The 10939-nt window shown below is 49.0% G+C and overlaps 1 pseudogene; it reads left to right on the top strand.

The window, feature by feature from the left end:
• Window positions 1-10108: 10108 nt before the first annotated feature.
• LOC125344801 lies at window positions 10109-10615 on the top strand (annotated as a pseudogene).
• The last annotated feature ends 324 nt before the right edge of the window (window positions 10616-10939 follow it).

Genomic DNA, 10939 nt, shown 5'->3' with positions numbered 1-10939 from the left:
GACACGAGTCAGTATAAAGGTGGTTGCCTGGCTGGTGAGGCATGCTCCAAAAACTAGACAAAATACCTTGGTATGCCAAGTACAATGTGGAATAAACAAGACAGGCAGACTGAACTTCTCCACACACTTTCACAAATACCCCCAACAACCATGTCCTGAGCCTGCCCCAGACTTAAAACACCATCTAAAGTCTCTGCAGTTGACTGGGAGCTGGATCTAGAAGCCTGGTTTGGGCCTGTTATAAATTAAATGATCAGAGAAACCACATTTTGAAGGATCCAATCTTGCAGTCTATTAAAATGCTAGCAGTCTATAGGCAGCCAATTGTTACAAAGGCCTGCTGCCCCCAAATATATTAAACACTGTTAGGAAACAGGCCAGAGAAGAAAGAAAAAACAAAAACTATACTAACAAACCAACTGAGCTCCAAGTGCTGATTTGGGACACCATATTGACCAGAGATAAGCCAGGAGACAACACAGGATGCAAACACGGAGATGTGTGGTATGGTGTAATGGCACCTGTGCTTGTCTGGGCCTAAATAAGGTAAAGTCAGGGGACAGGGTAATAGGAAGCTCCTATTCCCAAGCCCTGGACTGACAGGTTCAGTCACCTATAAGGGAAGTGCTCACCCCTGTCTCCAGGAATTAAGGCACAACCATCACCTGGAGGTCAGAATTCCCTCCCTCTACTATGAAGACAAGATGCCAGACCCTATAATTACACGTGTGTGACCAAGATGGCGCCGGGTCAGACCTGACTTCCCTCCTGCAGGGCTTGGGCACCCTGAAGCCACCACAAGAAGAGCACAAGCAAGCAAGCAGGGAGGCGGGCCATGCTCCTCAACACACACTGTCACACCCACCCCATGCCCATGCCCCGGGCTGCACCTGACAGGATGCTCTGCTTAGTTGGCTGCGCTTGGATAGTCTCCCAGAGTCGCCTCAAGGTCGGCAGGAGGTGCTCCAGGCCGCTGTCCATGGGCCTTGGCTCTGCTGACTTCGGCTCTCCTCCCACCCACAGCTCGGCTGACCAGCCTCCATTGTCCACAGGCCTGGAGCTCTGGCCTCCCTCTGTACGCAGGCCCCTGCTCTCCTCTTGTCCTCCGTCCTCAAGCCCGGCCCTGCTCTCCTCTAGCCCGCAGGTCTGCGAGTCCAGCATGCAGCACTAGCTCTCGAGGCTGCGGCGTTCCTGAGCCTCAGGTCCCTTTCCCGGAAGTCCCGCTCTAGCAGGGTAGAGGCAGAGGTTCAGGTCCCCTACACGTGGGGCGGGGCCTCTCCCAAGCTCTGCATTGGGGCGGGGCTGTGTGGGCACTGTGGGGCGGGGCACAGACACTGTCAGGGGTGAGGATCTCCACATTTGGGGCTAGGACTGTCGACCCTTGACCTGTGCAAATACACTTGTCCTCACCATCCCCAAAACTATTGCCCCTCAGGGCCGCGTGTTAGGGCCAGGTGCTCACCCCACGGGGCCTTGCTACATTGGACTGGACACCTACATCCAACACCTACCATTCCAATCCTCAGCACTTAGGCCTCTCCTCTGTTCAGTGGGATCAGAGCCATGGCTGATTCCCCAGCACCACATATACAGAAAATGGCCAGAAGTGGCGCTGTGGCTCAAGTGGCAGAGTGCTAGCCTTGAGCAAGAAGAAGCCAGGGACAGTGCTCAGGCCCTGAGGTCCAAGGCCCAGGACTGGTCCAAAAAATAAATAAATAAATAGATAGATAGATGTGTGTAAGACTTATATGATAAAAATGAAAATCTTTTTCTTGTCAATCCTGGAGCTTGAAGTCAGGGTCTAGGCACTGTCCCTGAGCTTCGTTTGCTCAAGGGTAGTACTCTACCACTTGAGCCACAACACCACTTCCTGCTTTTTCTGTGTATGTGGTACTAAGGAATCAAACAGAGGGTTTCATGAATGCTAGGGGAGCACCCTACCACTAAGCCACATTCCCACCCCAAAAAAATCTTTTTGTGCTGGGCAGGGGCTTGAACTCAGGCATGAGCACTCTACCACTGAGACACAGCTCTGCTTCTACTAGAGGTTTGTTGTTGTTATTGGTGGTAAAGAACCTCATGGACTTTCCTACCAGGGCTGGTTTCGAACTGCAATCAAGAAAGCTTGGCCTCCTGAGTACATAGGATTACAGGCATCTGGAAAAAACATTTTCCACACATCCCCTCCACCCTAACCTCTGTGCCCTATGCAAGACCTGGGGGTCTTGGGGTTGATGTTCTAATAACCAAGATTTGTTGAGGTCCACTGAGCCCATCCTACATTGGACTGGACACCTAGATGCAACACCTACCATTCCAATCCTCAGCACTTAGGCCTCTCCTCTGTTCAGTGGGATCAGAGCCATGGCTGATGGAAGGAAAAACAGGAAAAGGCCATTTAGAACACACTTTCTGCTCCTGTCTTCTGCTACCTCCATCCAGCTCCTAATGGGACAGATCTCACGCCAGGCATGGGGGCAGTGATGGTCCACTGAGACCACCAGGGGACACGACTCAATATAAATGTGCTTGCCTGGCTGGCAAAGCATGATCCAAAAACTAGACAAAATACCTTGGTATGCCAAGTAAAATGTAGAATAAACAAGAGAGGCAGGCTGACCTTCTCCACACACTTTCACAAATACTCACACAAACATGCCCTGAGCCTGCCTAGACTGGAATCACCATCTAAAGTCTCTGCAGTGACTGGGAGTTGGATCCAGAAGCCTGGTTCAGGCATGTTATAATGTAAATTATCAGAGAAACCACATTTTGAAGGATCAAATCTTGGAGTCTTTATAAGAATGCTAGCAGTCTATGGGCAGCCAATAGTTACAAAGGCCTGCTGCCCACAAATATATTTATCACTGTTAGGAAACAGGCCAGAGAGGAAAGAAAAAACAAAAACTATACTAACAAAACAACTGAGCTCCAAGAGCAGATTTGGGACACCATATTGACCAGAGATAAGCCAGGAGACAGGACACAGGATTCAACACGGAGATGTGTGGTATGGTGTAATAGCACCAGTGCCTGTCTGGGCCTAAATAAGGTAAAGTCAGGGGACAGGGTAATAGGAAGCTCCTATTCCCAAGCACTGGACTGACAGGTTCAGTAACCTATAAGGGAAGTGCTCACCCTTGTCTCCAGGAATTCAGGCACAACCATCACCTGGGGGTCAGAATTCCCTCCCTCTAACATGAAGAAGAGATGCCAGACCCTACAATTCAACATGTGTGTGGCCAAGATGGCGCCAGCCAGACATGACCCCCTTAATTGAGAGCTTAGCCACCCTGAAGCCACTGTAGGAAGGGCACAAATGAACAAACAAGAGAGGAAGGCCACACTTCACACACAATCACACCCCACACCCATGTTCTGGGCCTCAAAGTGCAAGCTAAAAGCTCGACAATGACTAGAGCCAGCTTCAGAGGCCTGATTTGGGGACTGGCCTCACCCAAACCACTTTAGGAGAAGCAAACTATTTCTCCACACTGTCCCTCACCTGTATCCATGCCCTGGGCCTGCCTAGACTGAAAGTGCCAGCTAAAAGCCAGCTCCAGAAGCCTGGTTTGGGGACTGGCCCCACCAAAGCCACTTCAGGAAGGACACAAACAGAGAGGCAGGCAGGCAGGCAATAAAAACCAACACCCACGCCATGGGCCTGCCAGGACTGAAAGCTCTGGCTAAAAGCTCTGCACTGACTGGGAGCAATATCCAGAAGACTGGTTTGAGGCCTAGCCTCACCGAAGCCAACAGGGAGGCAGGCCGCGCTCCTCCACACACTTTTACAAGCACCCCACAACCATAGCCTGGGCCTGCCAAGACTGAAAGCCAGCTAAATGCTCGGCACTGACTGGAATCCGGCTCTGGAGGCCTGGTTTGAGGCGTAGCCTTACCAAAGCCACTTGAGGAAGGGCACAAAGGAGCAAACAGGAGAGGCAGGCCATGCTTCTCCACACACATTCACAAGCACCCCATACCCATGCCGTGGGCCCAACCTGCCAGGAAGCTCGGCTTACTTAGCTCTGCTTGTCTTCTGGAGCTGCCTTGGTGGACCTGGGTCCAGCCTTTTCCACACACAAGCAGCATCTGCACACGCAGTCCTCCAGGCTTCCCCACACAGAAAAGCGGCTGATGCCTGATAGGACAGGTGTACGAAGGCCAACCCATCAGCAAACCACAGTGAGCCTGACCAGCTTTGTAGGCCTGACCCAACTAGAGGACCCGCAGAGAAAGGAGCTCTTCCTAGCCTCCTGGCATGTCTGTTTGTTCCAGGCAGAAGGGACCTAAACCAATCCAGCACCCAAGCCACACCCCTTGACCTCTCACTTCCTCCCCTTGCCTCTCCCTTCTCCTTCCATGTTGCCCCATAAGCCCAGTCCTTTCACTTCTCATTTCCTTGCCCTCACCCCTCCCCTCTCCTGCAGTGATGACCCACAAGCCTCACCCCTGCACCTCAGGCACAACTCCTCTACCCACTTTCACAGCCAGCCTCAACCATTGCCTGGGCCTGCCAAGACAGAAAACCACAGCTAAAAGGATGGGCACTGAAGAAGCCAGCTCCAGAGGCCTGCTTTGAGGCCTAGCCTCAACCAAAGCCACTTCAGGAAGGGCACAAACAAGCAAACAGGAAGGAGAGGCCGCACTCCTCCTCACACTTTCACACCCACCCCACAACCGTGGCCTGGGCCTGCCAAGACTAAAAGCACCAGCTAAAATCTCTGCACTGACTCGAAGCCGGCTCCAGAGGCCTGGTTTGAGGCCTAGCCTCACCTAAGCCACTTCAGGAAGGGCACAAATGAGCAATCAGGAGAGGCAGGATGCGCTCCTCTACACAATTTCACAAACACCACACAACCACAGCCTGGGCCTCCCAAGACTGAAACCACCAGATAAAGGATAGGCAGACACTGACTGCAAGCTGGCTCCGGAGGCCTGGTTTGATGCCTAGCCTCACCGAAGCCACTTCAGGAAGGGCACAAACAAGTAAACAGGAGGGGCAGGCCACGATTCTCCACACACTCTCACACCCACCCAACAACCATGGCCTGGGCCTGCCAAGACTAAAAGCACCAACTAAAAGCTCGGGACTGACTCAAGGCCGGCTCCAGAGGCCTGGTTTTAGGCATAGCCTCACCAAAGCCACATCAGGAAGGGCACAAACAAGCAAGCGGGAGAGGCAGGCCATGCTTCTCCACACACTTTCACAGCTCCCCACACCCATGCCCTGAGCCCCACTGCCACATAGCTCTACTTGTATTCCAGAGTTGCCTCAAAGTCAGCTTGGTGCACCTAGGTCAGGCCTTCGCCACACACAAGCCGCATCTGTGAATGGTCAGTGTTCCTCCAGGTTTCCCCACACAAACAAGGGTATGGTGTCTGATAGGACAGGTGTACATAGGCCCAGACCCACCACCAAACCACAGTGAGCCTGACAGCTTTATAGCCCCAAACCCAAAGATGGGGGCTACTGGCAGGACTACTAGTCCCAGGCAGAACCGAAATAAACCAGTCCACTTCCAGGGCCACGGCCCTTACTTCTCACTTCCTCCTGCTTTCTCTGCCCCTCTTGTGCTGTAAGGCCCCATAAGTCCTGCCCCTGCACCTCTAGCTTCCTTGCCCTTGCCCCTCCCCTCTCTAGCTGTGATGGCCATAAGCTCCAGCCCAGCACCTCTAGCTTCCTGGCTCTTGCCATGCCTCTCTTGTGCTCTGACACCCCATAAGCCTTGACCCTGCACCTCTAGCTTCCTGAGGCCCCACCTGCTGCCCTGCCTGCCTAGCAGAAGGCCTTTGCTCCAACCCAGGGCCTGGTGCAGGACACTCCACAAGCCTTCAGGGTCTCTCCTGCACCTAGAACTATCAACCCACTGGCACAAGCAGGCTTAAGGGGACACCTGCTAGGGACAGCGGCTAGGGGCATCACATGGTAATTTCCATTCATCCCAGATTACTGTCACAATCAGACTTGGCAGATAAGGGGGCCAGGGGAGGGAGAACAGAGAGAAGGACAGACAAGACCAGAGAGCAAAACAAAACAAGAATAAACAGGCTGGGTTTTTATTGATGTTTACATATTATTCTGTTTTCCAGAGACATGGGTCTGTTAGACCTTTACAGCAATCTACTTGGTGAAGGATGAATTTAAATTAAAACATTCAAACTTCTCCTGACTTCATCAACCAGTATTTCCTTCAAAAATTTAAAGTGGGATGCAGGCAAACAGCCATGGAAAACAATGGCCAAGAATTCATAGGCAACAAGTGCTATCTTCACAAAAAGCTACCATCCAACATTAGTTTATTTGTAGCTTCATGCTCCCTCATAAACTACAAAAACGAATTAAAAACCTGTACTCTCCCTCTCCCTCCCTGCCTTCTTCCTTCCCTCACTCTGACCTCATCCCTGCTTGCCCAAATAATACTCTAGAAACAGAGTAAAGAGATCTTTAAAGATGAAATTCATGCTGGAAAACACAGAGACAAAATACACACACACACACACACACACACACACGACAAAATGAAGCCAGAATATGGGCTGAAACTCAAACAGTGCAGCACAATCTTTAGTAGAAAAGCTAAAGAACAGCACCCAAGTCCTAAATTCAATCCCTATTAACAGCGCGCACATGCGCGCACACACACACACAACTAAGGAAAAAAACACTGTTCCACACACATACATGTCACACCTGTCATTTCCCAAGTAAACAGCAGAGGGCGCCCTAGCACTTGGGACAGCACCACAGAGCCCAACTCTGACTATGTACGGACAATTTCCACAGGTTCCTACTGATATTGTCTTGGGTGCCTTCTCACTGAAGCACTGAGGGAGTCATTGAGCATAGGGCAGAGTCCAACTATTAGAGAAATACCTAAAGGTAGAACGAATGGGTCACAGCATAAGATATCTGTTTTTGAGCCGGGTAGGGTGGAAAATGCAGTTAACCCCAACAGTTGGGAAGCTGAGGCCGAAGACTACAAGTTCGAGACCGGCCTGGTCTATTGCAGCAATACAACGTCTGGAGAAAGAAAAATGAGAAGGGGAGGAGAAAAGAGAGGGAAAGGGGAGAGGAGAAAGCCACTGTTTTCTTCAGCATACTAATTCATAAAAGCGGCTGGTCTAGAAAAATGCAACATCAACTGTATTCTGCATGGTAACATTCCAACACTTACTAAAATAAAGCCAATCCTAGAAATAATGAACCACTAAAAATGTCCCTAAGAATCACCATCAACACAAGGGATTTGAACATATGAATCAGAAAAAGAACAAACAGTCAATGTGGGCCACTGTTGAACAATCAATGACATACAATTTATGGAGATTCAACAGTTAGTTGCATCTCCTTCCATGTTCACATGTTTGGACCATGTGTCTCTCAGGTTATTCAGTGGTCTGTTCTTTTGCTGTTGTCCGTCGTGGGCTGTCCTTGAGCCAGTGCCACTTCTGGTTTTCTGGCATTTAATTGGAGATAAGGGAATCAAGGACATTCCTGCCTGCGCTGGCTTTGAGCCATGATCCTCAGATCTCAGCCTCCTGAGTAGCAAGGATTACTGGTGTGAGCCACTGGTGCCTGGCTCTATTCTTGATTTATTGACACTCTTAGGAATTAATTTTTGCAGCTTAGATTTGGATTCTTAGGAGGTTGATACTGATTTCCTTTAAAAGATTTCAATTTATCAAGACTTTCTGTTAAAGACTTGTGGATTTTCTGTCACCCCTGATAACACCTACTAATCTCCAGGGTTCAGTCTTATCCAGCCCAAGCATCATGGTGGCCTTTCCAGCCTGAGTCTACAGTGCTCAGTGCATGCCTGGGACACCCCACTCTCTACCATCAGACAACCCTCGTGTTGATCAAGGGAGGCCCATGCTTCTGTTGCTTCAAAGGCGACAGCGTCTGATCCTCAGATGTGCCTAAAGTGTCATCTCAAAACCCCGGACTTGGGCTGAGAATGTGGCTTAGTGGTAGAGTGCTTGCCTAGCACGCATGAAGCCTTGAGTTCGGCTCCTCAGTACCACATAAACAGAAAAGCCCGGAAATGGTGCTGTCATTAAAGTGGTAGAGTGCTGGCATTAAGCAAAAAGAAGCTCAGGGACAGCTCTCAGGCCAAGTTCAAGTACCAGGAGTAAACAGCCAGTCCACATGGCATGCTTTATGGCTAAAATGTGTGTTTTGCCAAGTCTCATTCTGCATCCTGCCTCATAGCAGCAATAGAGGCCCCAAGTATCTGTGTGGCTACTTAGGTGGAATTCATGTCTGAAACTGTGCACAAATGAGCATAAGGGATAGCTCCCAGGGTTTGAGAGGCCATTTGCCTGGTGACACCATGGCACTACTTCAGCATAGTTTTCAAATCCCTCCATCGCCCAGTACTACCTTGCAGCACGGACAGCCAGGGTCTGGGTGCTTCAGTCCCAGTGACACTGATTGCTGAGCTACTAAATTAAACCCAGTGGCCATCTTTGCATACCAGGTCCTTGTCACCTTCTCCCTGATGCCTCCTCATATGATTGTGATTCAATGATTAGAGGGTCTTAGAACGTTGACCTACAGTGACACCAACTTCAGAATGTTTTTTAATGGGTGTCACTTCTTCAGGGGAGGGGATGTCATTCAAGCCACTTTTCTACATTGGGCCATACTTCCAGATACTACACTCAAAATTCCAAGTATATGTTCTCCATGTTTTCTTCAGCTACTAGACACATTTTACCATCAAAGTAATTACAGTCAGAAGAAATCAACAGGAACCAAAGGATGGCCATGCTGGAACTACTCCCCAGGGAAGCGGGATCCTATACAGATGACAGGGGAAGAACAAAACAAAGTCACACAGAAGCTCCTTACTAGAAAACTTGAATAAAACCAGTCTTAAGGAAATGACTGGGTTATATTAAAGGGGTGAGGTTCAGTGTTGAGTTGCTTGCCTAGGTCGTGGGAAGCCCTGAAACACAATAAATTTCAAATTCACCAAAAAAAAAAATTTAAATGCCTTGGTATGCTGAACAAAATGTGTGTAAGACCTATGTAATAAAAATATTTTCCACACAGCCCCTCATCCCCTAACCCACAATCACAGAGCAGGACATGACCAAAAGCAGAACTGAATGCATAGCAAAGACTCAGAGGCTTGGGCAGAGGCCTAGGGTCACTAAAGTTGTTCTGATCAGCACCAACCTACCAAGCAGTAAAAGATAAGCTGCCCTTACTCACACATGCCTTCACCTCCTTCTCCAGGCCCCAGGATGGATATGAAAGTATAAATGAAAACTTTATGCAGACTTGAACAGAGGCCAGGGGCCTGGGCAAGGCATGAGTTCACCAGACCAGGTTTTAATGGGAGCCATCCACTATGTCCTACCTTGAGCTATAGACCCAGAACCTCGATTCAGAATTCCAAGCTTCCAGGCTCTACACATTTTATTCTGACACTCTGTGCACTCAGTGCATTTTCTCTTCAAAATGCCTACAAAGGCTGGAAATCATGGAAACCAAAGGCGGCAAAAAACAACCAGGGCTAAGAGCTGAGGTACTTGCCTAGCTTGTGGAAGGCCCTGGAACACAATACCACTGGAACTCACAAAAAAGAAAGTGAAATACTTTTACATGCCTAATAAAATGTGGCTCACTCCTGTCATCCTAGCTACTCAGGAGGCTGAGACCAGAGGATCCAGGTTCAAAGCCAGCTCAGGCAGGAAAGTTAATAAGACTGTTATCTCCAATGACCCACTAGAAAACAGAAGTGGTGCTGTGGCTCAGACTAGTCTTCAGCTGAAGACCTTGAGGACAGAACCCAGGCACAGAGTTCACAACCCACATTCGGCAAAGAAAAAAATTTTAAATAAATAAAAGTTTAAAAATAAATGTGCAGGGCTGGGGATATGGCCTAGTGGCAAGAGTGCCTGCCTCATATACATGAGGCCCTGGGTTCGATTCCCCAGCACCACATATACAGAAAATGGCAAGAAGTGGCGCTGTGGCTCAAGTGGCAGAGTGCTAGCCTTGAGCAAAAAGAAGCCAGGGACAGTGCTCAGGCCCTGAGTCCAAGCCCCAGGACTGGAAAAAAATAAAAAATAAAAAAAATAAAAATAAATATAAATGTGCAGGCGCCAGCGACCACCCAGGCAGATAGCGGTACAGCGTCCCAAATCCGTACTATTTGTGTGTCTACGTAACATTTGCCAGTCACCCATCACAGAAGCAGTTTTCAGAAAACATGTAGCTGACCAAAATGTTTCAGATAATTGGGCCATTGACAGCGGTGTTGTTTCCGACTAGAACGTGGGTCGTGCCCCAGATCCAAGAGCTATGAGCTGCCGAAGATTTCATGACATTACCACAGCCCATAAGGCAAGACAGGTCACCAAAGACGACTTTGCTACATTCGAATACATGCTGTCTATGGATGAAAGCAATATGAGATATTTGAAAAGAATAAGTAATCAAGTTAAAAACTGCAAAGCTAAAATTGAACTACTTGGGAGCTATGATCCACAAAAACAACTCATGATTGAAGATCCCTATTATGGAAACAACTCCGACTTTGAGCTGGTCTATCAGCAGTCCCTCCGGTGTTGCAAGGCCTTCCTAGAGAAGGCCCACTAGGTTAGCACTGCCCACAGCCAAGCCAACAACTCACCCACTAGTCCTGTGCCTAAGTGTAGAAGCTTTCCTTAGCCCCAGCCCCTGTTGTTTCTTCAGCTGACTTACTCTTAAACATAATTGTAGGTGACAAATTAGTTTTATTTAACCAAGAAGTTAAATGACTTCTCATTTTCTCCTGATTACCAAACAGTGGAACAAGGAAACAGGGAAGAACAAAATACAACCCTGTGAAGTAATAATGACCTGAGCTCAAGAAGACCTGGACAGTGTGGTCTACTTGGCATGTTGCATGACTAGCACTGCCCAGTACACCTGCTTACCTTG

Source organism: Perognathus longimembris, unplaced genomic scaffold, assembly GCF_023159225.1.
Source record: "Perognathus longimembris pacificus isolate PPM17 unplaced genomic scaffold, ASM2315922v1 HiC_scaffold_4364, whole genome shotgun sequence".
In the NCBI taxonomy this organism is placed as follows: domain Eukaryota; kingdom Metazoa; phylum Chordata; class Mammalia; order Rodentia; family Heteromyidae; genus Perognathus; species Perognathus longimembris.
Note: the sequence above shows the minus strand (reverse complement) of the source record. Positions and strands in the feature narration are given on the sequence as shown.